Raw genomic sequence first — 11,196 nt, 5'->3', positions numbered from 1 at the left:
AAACAAAAAGTTTAAGAAAAGATCCTTTCATGAGAAAGCTTCTTTACTATAACTTCTTTTTTTTAAAAATGAGCATCTTGCCTTGTACTATTGAACAGGTGAGCAATCTGGAAAATAGGGACCAACCACATTTTATGTGGTCTCCCAAGCCTCATGAAACTGACCTAACTTTCCATCCCATCATGATTCCTTCCTATCTGTTCATTTTATCCTTATTGTTCCTTGCCTTTTCAGGCTTTCTATGTAGTGTCTGAATGGTTGGAAGGGGAACAGTATTTTACTGAATGAAAGAAAGTGTATGGCTTTTAAATAAAAGTGTTTTTCCTGGTTGTATCGATGGAGGAAAGAAATATATTTATTTGAGACCATCCCCATTATACCCAGTGGTTACACCCACAACATACATTTAAAGTGGATGGCTTCCCCCAAAGAATTCTGGAAACTGCAGTGCAATTCAAATAAATACACACGCCCCCCCTTACTCAGCCAGTGCCAGATAATAGCAATAAAAATCTAATCTACCACCAAATATTTATACCTCAAAAGGTGTTTGTCCTCTCCAAGAACCGCAAAAGGATTTCACAACAGACCTAAATAGATATAAACTTTATCAGCATTCAAAAGTCACACATACTTTTAGAAGGCAGAACCTTTAGTAAAGCAAGATAAGAGATTTCACATTTCCAATTTCTAATTTCAAACTTCCAATTTCAAGTTTAAAAGAAGTAGTATAAATTTGCTCAACTCTTTGCTTATGCAGATGTGACACAAGAGGATGCAGACAGAAGCCAGATACATTTGACTGCTTTGCCTTTTTGACTTTTGGTCAGATGATCACCAATCAGCGCATCATGCTCAATATGCTGGATGACAAATCAGCAAAGTGCAAAAACTTCGCTGGCTCCCAGAGTCTCAAAGATGCACATGCAAATCAGGAGAACTTTAGATGTTTCAACAAAGAGCTGTGAACAATGGTGATGTGGAATTTGCCTAAGGGGCTAGATGCAGAAGACAAGGAGAGTAGGACTAATTGTGTGCTAATGATGTGCTGGACTGGGAGGTGCCTAAAAGCTCTTGAAAATAATACAATTGCCTTATGTTTCATGAAGCCTGGATGTTTTGAAGGATAATAATATTTAATTAAAAATGAGGGATGTCAAATAAGCACTAGCATTGATGAAAATAAGATGCTAAGATATTGCCTTTGCACTGTCCAGAAAAACGTATCAGGGGAACATTCTCAGGGGATCCTCCCACCATCATCCACCAGGGAAAAGGGAGGCTTTGCTGATTCTCTAAAGGGCACAATCCAGTTAACACAGAGGAAAATATTTTGGCTACGTTGTAGACATTTAACCTTTTTATATAAATAAATTACATTTTTGTGCCTGTGCAACCACAAATGAATGGGAGGTCTTGCAAGCCTGGGTGAACTTTGATGCTCTGGAACAAAGTGAACACTTATTAGGGGTCATTGTCTAGAATAATCTAGCTACTGTATATTCATTTAAGGATATAAAATCCCCAAGTATGTACAGGAATCTTGTATTTAAACACTCACCTTGTTGCCATTGGCAACCCGGAATTCCATGCAGCTAAGTGTGCGGAATTCTCTCCAGGAGAGTTAGCAGGTTTCACCTTCATCATCCTGCTCAACTTCCTCACTGGGTATGGAGGAAGATAAACAGGCTGGTGAAGAAGAAACTGTATGGACAGCTACAAAAGTATGCAATTTATACTAACCTTAACTCAGATAACAAAGAAATTTAGACACTCAAGGAAAGGTGGCGGGGGAAGAATTGGGAGGAAGGGTGTAGCAGTTTAACTTTTATATCTTTACATAACACTGTATTCTTGAAAATCAATAAATATATGGGGGGAAAGCCTGTGTGTTCTGTTCTTTCTTTGGCAGTCTGCTGTACTTTCAGCTGCATAAAAAAGGCAAGTATTTTTTATTTTGCAGGCTACTACTGGCTACAGTATTTTGCAGGCTACATCCTTATTTACAAGGCTGAAATATATAGACTTACTTCTTTTGAAATGGTTTTATTCCCCTTCCCCCGCACTCAGTATCAAGCTTTGAGGGGTGACCTAACAAAAGCTGACAACTGAGCTCAATAATAGGCAAAGAGGAGCACTAGAAGTGTTTAAATATGTTTTATAGTAACAAGGTCTCTCTAGGCCATGTCAAATACATTCTTCTTTCATTTATTAATATGGTAGCGTAGAGTACTATAAAATGTTTGGAACCTGCCTTTCTTGACTCTCTTTTAAAATGCAACATATAAGGCCAGTGCATAGGAGAAAAGGAAGTGAATGAAGCTGGCTGAAATGGTGAAAAAGGAGAGAACACCAAGAGGACCACTCAGGATTTGGGAGGGGAGAAGGAATCATTTAAAACCAGGATGTCAGAATTTTCTGTATTTGTGACATATTCACCTTGTTGGTGGTGCCACCCCTGGGGTGGGGAGACCGCCCGGTTGGTGCTGACCTGTAACAGAACCTTTGCACTTCCCCCGTTGTGAAATGCTCTCCCTGGTGAGGTGTGCCTGTCTCCCTCATTCATGACTTTCAGGAATTTTTTTAAAGAAATCCTTTACCTAGGCATTAGATGGCTGAAAGACACTTCCTGGCAACCCTGAGTTCACTGGTTGAGATAATGTTTTAAAACACTTAACGTTTTATGAACACTTAAAAAACAACATGTTATTATTGATGCTGTTTGCTCTTTCAGGAGAAAAGGTGGGGTATACCAGTAAATAAAATAAATTAATATAGGGAAGCAGCTGCCAAGGCAACACCAGATTTAAGAACTCGAACAATCAAGAAATCCATAATCCGGCATCCTAACCCACAATCCACTAGCAGTTACTCAGGGACCCGAGGACTGTGCCGTGCTGACAGTCTGCACGCTCTGGGTCCTGCGAGGAAGGGGTGAAATTGTCAACAGTCCACACCTGTTGTATTGTAACTCTCAGAGAAAACACACCGGTGCCGGATCTAGGGCAGTGCGGGCGGTTCCCCTGCCAAGCCGAAGGGGCACAAAACTGAGAAGATTCATAACTGAGAAGATCCGTTTGGGGCACCGGATTTTGGCCTCAACTCAGGGCACCATATGATGAAAGATTCCCAAAATCCGCCCCAGACTACGCATTCCTCAGAAACAGGAAATCTAAGGGCAAAACCCCGCTGAAAAAGGTGTCCCGGGCGGGCAAGCTACCTGCCTTCCTGTGTTTCAAGTCCCAACACTTTCCCCTGTTAAATATGAAAACGTGTGTCTAAAAACCTTGTCCGGCTGCTTGAACACCCTGCCAGGCCTGGGGCGGGCCAAAAATCGAGCAGCCAGGTAAAAACCAACCTCCACCCCCAAACCCCGCAAAACGTAGCTCTGAGATTGTGGCGGTCGCTTGACTACACATTGGGCGGAGATGCTCCAGTTCTTTAAAACCTCAGAACCGCAAGGTCAGTAAAGGTTATTTGGGGAGGGGCGGTAGAGTAGGGGGTGGCTGGCCCCTTGGCCTACACGGAAACGCCATCTTCTCCTAGGCCCAAGGCCTGCGTCCCACCTGCTACAGATTGTCCTCTTCCCACTCCTCACCTGAAAGAGGATCCAAGTAGGGGAAGGAAGTGGAGTTGACACACCTGGGGCAGGTGAACTAGGAGCCCACAGCAGCCTCTGCTGGTGGGAGGTGGAACTGCAGGCTTCCCTTAGGCCCAGGTCCTTCCTGCGCCACCATATATATTATATATGTGTGTGTGTGTATATATATATGTATACACACACACACACACACATATGTACCCCTTGAGGCCCAGTTAGGGGCAGAGGCATATGTTTACTTATTTTACTACTACAACTACAACAAAAACAACAATGGAAGACCTCAATGCGGGTTTGCCAAAAGGTAGAAAAGCAATAGAATTGGGGGCAGGGTGGTTAAGACCCCCTGCTTTAAAAAAGAGATTGCTCTTTACTGCATTTATGTCATAACACACCGCTTGATTGCCAAAAAACACCAGAGAAAACCCCTGAAAGCAACAGAATTAATTAGATCATAATATTGTGGTTATGATTTGATAGATAGGAAATTGGGTACAGCAGAAGGGGAGAAACAGCAACTCCACGGAATAAACGAGTGGGAAGTCGACAAAAATCAGAGAAAAGACGAAATGGTGGTCTGCCTGTATATGCTAAAAATGTGGAGACTTGATAAAATGTAAGTGTAAAACATAACCACACGCCTCAAAGCAGGTTTACAAAAAGGTAAAAAAAAACCAAACCCAATAAAATCAAGGGGGAGCTTTAAAAAAGATTATTTGTTTATTTTATAATACACCACTTGACTGAAACAAAAAACAAACAAACAAACCCTCAAAGCGGGTTTACAGAAAAGTAACAAAAAGAATAAAATCGAGGGGAAAAGCAGCCACACTGTAATGTTTGTGATAATGTGCAGGTTTCAGGTACAGTACATTAAGTGTTCAATCTGGAGCTCTTAGGGTTGTCCCCCAAAATAATCTGCAATAGAAATTCACCCACTCTGATACATTATGCACTGAGGGTAGAACATCTGTCTATCTATCTATCTATCTCTGCACACTGTGCTTCATGAGAAAGGAACCAAGGCCGTAAAAAGCCACCATGCGAGAATCCAAGAAGGGGGAGAATATTGGGCGGAAAAATCCTGCTGCAGTGCAGAGAGAGAAAGAAGTTTCCAAACAACAAAGTCGCATCCTGGGACTTGTTGCATTGCACCTACCTCTGAGAGAGACACCTGCGAGGTTTGTGCCTTGCGGTCTTTTGCGCAGTGTGAAAACGTTTGTTAGGCCAGGAGTTGTGCTGAACTGTCTTGTGCGATGATGACCTTGCTCTGCACACACGAGGGGAGAAGGGACCACATTGCTTCTCTCCGAGGGCTGCCCTGCAGTTCATGCTTCCCTCCTCCTTTTGCACACGACACACGGGCCACAGTTGAATGCCAAACAGGACTCCTGAAGTGCAGAACCGTTGAGAGTCGGCAGCCCTTCCTCCGGCTGGCGGCGTATGGAATAACCTAGGCAACAAACTCCACCTCTGATAGTAGCCGTTGTGTGCATGTTTGGGAACCAATGAATGCCGCTTCTGGTGTTTGGTTTCTCCAGAAGACGGCTTTTGTTCATGCATCTCAGTAAATGCTGTGGAAGGAAACTGAATACTGCCATGCTACAGTGCTTGCTGATGCACAAGCCCTTATGCACTTGGGGGTGGGGGGATTTATAGAACCACCTATCAGAATAACGCACGTTTGTAACATAAACAACAAAGAAACTGTGCACATATTCCCGTGTACTCTGCATCCAACACGCAGGATGCAGAGTACACAGGTGAACACACCGGGTGAGTCACACCCCATATTTATCCTGCATCTATTCAAACATGCTGTGTTTTTGATGGCTCCCAAACTAAGAAAATGACCTAGTTATGTGTACCCAGGCACAGACTTGTTTATTCCTTGCTGTGAAATGCTGGACATTTCCTAAGTTCTCTAATTACAGGTGGGTAGCCGTGTTGGTCTGCCATAGTCGAAACAAAATAGAAAATTCTTTCCAGTAGCACCTTAGAGACCAACTGAGTTTGTTCTTGGTATGAGCTTTCGTGTGCATGCACACAAAAGCTCATACCAAGAACAAACTCAGTTGGTCTCTAAGGTGCTACTGGAAAGAATTTTCTATTAAGTTCTCTAAGTTCTGCTTACAAGGCCAGAATCTGGGCTTTCACAGCCAACCTACACATTACACAGAAACCTAAGTATTAGAATCCCAGCAGCTGTCGTTTCCAGTTGAAGCTGCTTTGGGGAAGGGAGAGTTTTGGGCAGAGAAGAGGCAGAACTTTATCTCCAAGTTTGCTGCTTTTATGTCATGACTCCCTCCCCTAGCTGTGGGGGGCTTGTAATGCAGCAGGAAACCTTTACGGCACATTTCTGGTGATTTGTGGTCCTGATGCTATCGAGGCAGTCACATGCTTTCAATGCTGTTTGCACCTGCAAAGGTTTTGGGGCTGTCGCACAGCTTCATTACCAATCAGAGAGAGAGAGAGAGCATGGTATAGTGATTAGCGCATTGGATTTCAGCTGTATAGCTCAGTTGGTTAAAGCATGTTGCTGATAACGCCAAGGTTGCAGGTTCAGTCCCCATATGGGACAGCTGCACATTCCTGCATTACAGAGGGTTGGACTAGATGATCCTCAGGGTCCCTTCCAACTTTACAGTTATGTGATTCTGTGACTGAGACAAGGGTTGGAATCCCCACTCAGCAATGAAGCACACTGGGAAACTGGTTGGCCACTCTGAGAAGAAGAGTGCTGGACTGGTTAGGCCAGGGGTCCCCAAACTAAGGCCCGGGGGCTGGATGCGGCCCAATCGCCTTCTAAATCCGGCCCGCGGATGGTCCAGGAATCAGTGTGTTTTTACATGAGTAGAATGTGTCCTTTTATTTAAAAGGCATCTCTGGGTTATTTGTAGTGACTGCCTGGTGTTCTTACATGAGTAGAATGTGTGCTTTTATTAAAAATGCATTTCTGGGTTATTTCTGGGGCATAGGAATTCGTTCATTCCCCCCCCCCAAAAAAAATATAGTCTGGCCCTCCACATGGTCTGAGGGACGGCGGACCGGCCCCCAGCTGAAAAAGTTTGCTGACCCCTGGGTTAGGCTTTTGGCCTGATCCAGCAGGCTTGTTCCAATCACATTCTATCGCCCACCTCCTTCTCCCATTGTACAACATCTTCTCCATCCAATTCTTCATTTATGCTTACCCTCTGCCAGGCTGAATAAAAATATAAGGTAATGAAGAAAGAGAATAGAAAGGCAGGGGGGATACTTGGAAGTGTCGTCAAAGATCAGGCTATAGGCTCATTATCAAATTCCTGAATTAGGGAACTTTCCCCCCTGAGAGATTTTCAAGCTTTTCAAGAGTTCACCACCTGTTGCATTTCACATTCATCCAATTACTTAATGTATGGGGGACATTTAGATCTCCAATGTTGCAAAACCAAGCACTTCAGATCAAGCACTTGAGTGAAGAGAAGCGAAAAGCACTTGTACCTATTTTGCTTCTAGAGTGGTCCCATATAATTCATATGCACAGATTTTAGGTCTCAGTGACACAAAATTAGGTCTAACGCTTTAGAAAATGGTAAGAGGAATCCTCTTACCACTTCCCTAAAGCGTTAGACCTAATTTTGGAGGAGGCCCTTGTCTCATGTTGAAAAGGAATGTTGCACAGTATTTTCAGTTCCAGTTACGGGTAGGTAGACGTGTTGGTCTGCCATAGTCAAAACAAAATAAAATAAAAAAATCCTTCCAGTAGTACCTTAGAGACCAACTAAGTTAGTTCTTGGTATGAGCTTTCGTGTGCGTGCTGAAGAAGTGTGCATGCACACGTAGAAGTGTGCATGCACACGAAAGCTCATACCAAGAACTAACTTAGTTGGTCTCTAAGGTGCTACTGGAAGGATTTTCAGTATTCAGAATGTGCATTTTGAAGAGTCCATCGTGCAATGTACTGAGACCCACAAGACAAACTACAGCGCTACTCTCCTTCAGTTAACCTGGTGCAGTGTTGGAGCCAGACCTGAGAGGTGAATTAAGAAAAATCCCAAGCCCTCTTTTGAGAATTAGGAACATGTGGAAGTTTGTTGTGTCTGTCATTGCGTTAATGTAATTCTTTTGGAAATTCAAAACACAGAACATTTGTTTTATTTCATATTTAGCAACTGCCAGTGCCATCATCTTGAGACATCGATATAAGGCAAGGGCCTCTCATTTATGCTCCTTCTGCCCTCCTTCACATCAGCAAATATATCGAGAAAGCGACTACATTCTTTGCATCACAGCTCGTGTGTTTTAGCTGGATGTCTACTTTCCCATTAACAGATCTGATTCATTCAGAACTTGCTGTAGACCATTTGACTGAAGAGCGGACGACGGCTGTCTTCAGTACACAAAAGCAGATATCAAGAACACACACCATCACTTCAACAAGCCAACTAAACGTTTGATGGAAATAACGTTTATTATAACCGATGCAATTCATACAAAAATTTATTAGTACTTAGTAGGCCCCTCCAGACATCGTTTTTTATTGCGCACATTCATAATAATTTGTGCTTGCAATGTCAGTGTGGTGTAGTGGCTGCAGTGCCAGTCTAGGATCTGGGTTCAAATCCCCACTTGGCCGTGGAGCTCACAGGGTGGCTTTGCCCCAGCTACTGCCTCTCAGTCCAACCTAACTCACAAGGCTGTTGTGGGAATTAATTGGGGAGGGGGGAAACCATGTACCACCTTCAGCTCCTTGGAGAAAAAGGTGGGACATAAATACAACAAATAAAACAAATAAAAATTTGGGTGCAACTTTCAATATTGTTTCCACCTGCAAATGTTTTGGGCCGATCTTGCTGCTTCGTTTCCAATCAGCGCATATCCTGCAATGTCCTGTTAAAATCCCATCACCTTTTATGCCACAAATGTTCTGGTTTATTTTTGTCCCGCTTTGGCTGTGCTGGGGAGGGACCAAAGCTCAGCGGCAGAAGGTCTGCCTTGCAAGCAGAAGATCCCCGACATCTATAGGTAGGGGTTGGGAGAGACTGAAATGCGAGGACGGCTGAACGTTGTGCTCCTCAAATTCTTACTACATTAATTCAAGTATGATCTACATTGGGTGCTTTCTTACTGAGTGTGTCTAAATTGAGGGCAAACTCCTCTTATGTGCAACGCAAGCCAAATGAAGCCGGTCAACTTTCTGACTTCTTTTTCATTTGCATGCAGGTGTAGCCAGTCCTTGAACTTGGTGAGATATTTGTTCAATAAATATAGGCTCTTGGGAAGATGCATGTACAGGGTTCCTCCCATTTAAGTGTGTTCAATCTACATGCAGCTCTGGAAACATGGAAGTGGGGGGGGGGGAGAGACCTGATGAGCCTCAGCTGTGTCCCGCTGTGTCTCCGGTTCACGAGGAGACCCTCCCCAGAGCCCAAAGGGGGCATCCTCTTTGGGCTCTGGGGAGGGTCTCCTCACAAGCCAGAGGCGCAGCAGGGCTTTGCTGAGGCTCCCAGCTGACGCGCAGGAAAGTGGCGGTTCATGTGACAGGTGACTCCCCATTTTATGCAACCTCCCTGACGGGCGCATGGGTTCGAAATGTAACCCCGCATGAATGGGGGAGTCGCTTGTATTTGCAAAACGTAAGACTGTATCATTAACCAGGCACAGGGCCTTCTCGGTAGCGGCGCCCGCCCTGTGGAATGCCCTCCCATCAGATGTCAAGGAAATAAACAACTATCAGACTTTTTGAAGACATCTGAAGGCAGCCGTGTTTAGGGAAGTTTTTAATGACTGATGTTTTATTGCATTTTTAACATTCTGTTGGGAGCCACTCAGAGTGGCTGGGGAAACCCAGCTAGATGGGCAGGGTATTATTATTATTATTATTATTATTATTATTATTATTATTATTATTTCCTTTTCCACAAGCACTTACAACACTGATTGAGAAGAGTGCTCCATCAAGACTGCCCACCTCTTCCTTGTCCATGTTATGTTATCAACCGCCCTGTGATCTCCTGATGAAAGGTGGTCTATAAATTTAATAAACAATGATAACAGACAGCACTGAGCTAGATGCATCAATGGTGTGATTCTGTACAAGGCAGCTTCTTATGCTTCTATTGCTCCTCTGGAGATCAATAATGTAGTGTAAGGGAAGCATCGCAGAACAACTAATAAAGCAGAACACGCCCACCATTAATGCACTATTAATGTGCCAAGAAAATGATGCAGAATGAGCCTTCGATAAAACACCAGTCTGGAGGGGCCCTATGTTACTCATGATAACTGCCACAGTGTCGCTCCCTGCTATAACATCAGGGTAACAACTTGAGAAGCCAACACTGCACATTTACCGTACAGCAGCAACCACCCCCCACCCCTGGAAAACTGGGATTCTCCCACATGATCTTCTGCAGGGATATCTCTTGTTAGGAAGAAGCATCTCTGCTGTGGGTCCCATCATGCCACCGGGCCCACATAGGAAGCTCATCTTAACAGAAACCTCATTCTTCATGAAATTACTATTTCACACTACAGCAACCAACCCGTAACAGTAAATACTATTTCATTTGTCGCTTCTACACACGCCATCCTTAATGTTAGGATTGGGGAACTGTCAGCCCTCGAGACGTTGCTGGACTCCAACTCTTACCACTTGGTGCGAGGATGGTAAGAGGATGGTCGTTAGTGTAATGGTCCCTTGGCAGAGGCATTCTGCAATGGGGGTTAGTAAAGGTAAAGGGACCCCTGATCATTAGGTCCAGTCACGGATGACTCTGGGGTTGCGGCGCTCATCTCGCTTTACTGGCTGAGGGAGCCGGCGTACAGCTTCCGGGTCATGTGGCCAGCATGACTAAGCTGCTTCTGGCAAACCAGAGCAGCGCCTGGAAACACCGTTTGTCAGGGAAGAGTTAGAGTTAGAAGCCTCCAGTTTCACAGAGGGAGGAAGCTTTCCCCAAGGGGAGGAGGAGAGCAGGGAAACTAATAGAAGAGAGCAACAGGAACAACAGGGAGGGCCCGGATGTTCACAGGAAATGCAAGGGTTAAGTTATAGCTCAGATTCGGAAGGGGCGAGATACAAGCCAGCTCTAGTGAGGAGGTTAGAAAAAAGCGGGAAATCGAAAGGAACTGCGCGTTCGCCATTTTGAGAGTTGCTGGTCACAGAGAAGCAGAGCTCAGAAGGTATCTGAAACAAGTGACTCTGAAGAGTAATAGCTAAAGATAAGAACTGTTTGTAAGATCGTTTGTTAATAGGCAATAAAAAGTTATAAAAGAATAAGAAGCGTCTGCGTGGTGATCTGAAGAGGATAACGGCCAGCCCTGACACCGTTTACCTTCCCACCGGAGTGGTACCTATTTATCTACTTGCACTGGTGTGCTTTCGAACTGCTAGGTGGGCAGGAGCTGGGACCGAGCAACGGGAGCTCACCCCGTCGCAGGGATTCGAACCACCGACCTTGTGATCGGCAAGCCCTAGGCTCTGTGGCTTAACCCACAGTGCCACCCGTGTCCCTGCAATGGGGGTTATGCAAAAAAAAGAGGCGCCGGAATCTTCCCTCTCCTGTCCCTATCTACCACTGCTAACAGATGACTGCTCCAGAAACAGAAGGGAGCTC

This window comes from Lacerta agilis, chromosome 9, assembly GCF_009819535.1.
Source record: "Lacerta agilis isolate rLacAgi1 chromosome 9, rLacAgi1.pri, whole genome shotgun sequence".
Lineage (NCBI taxonomy): Eukaryota > Metazoa > Chordata > Lepidosauria > Squamata > Lacertidae > Lacerta > Lacerta agilis.
The sequence above is the reverse complement of the archived record's forward strand: the minus strand, read 5'-3'. Positions refer to the sequence as shown.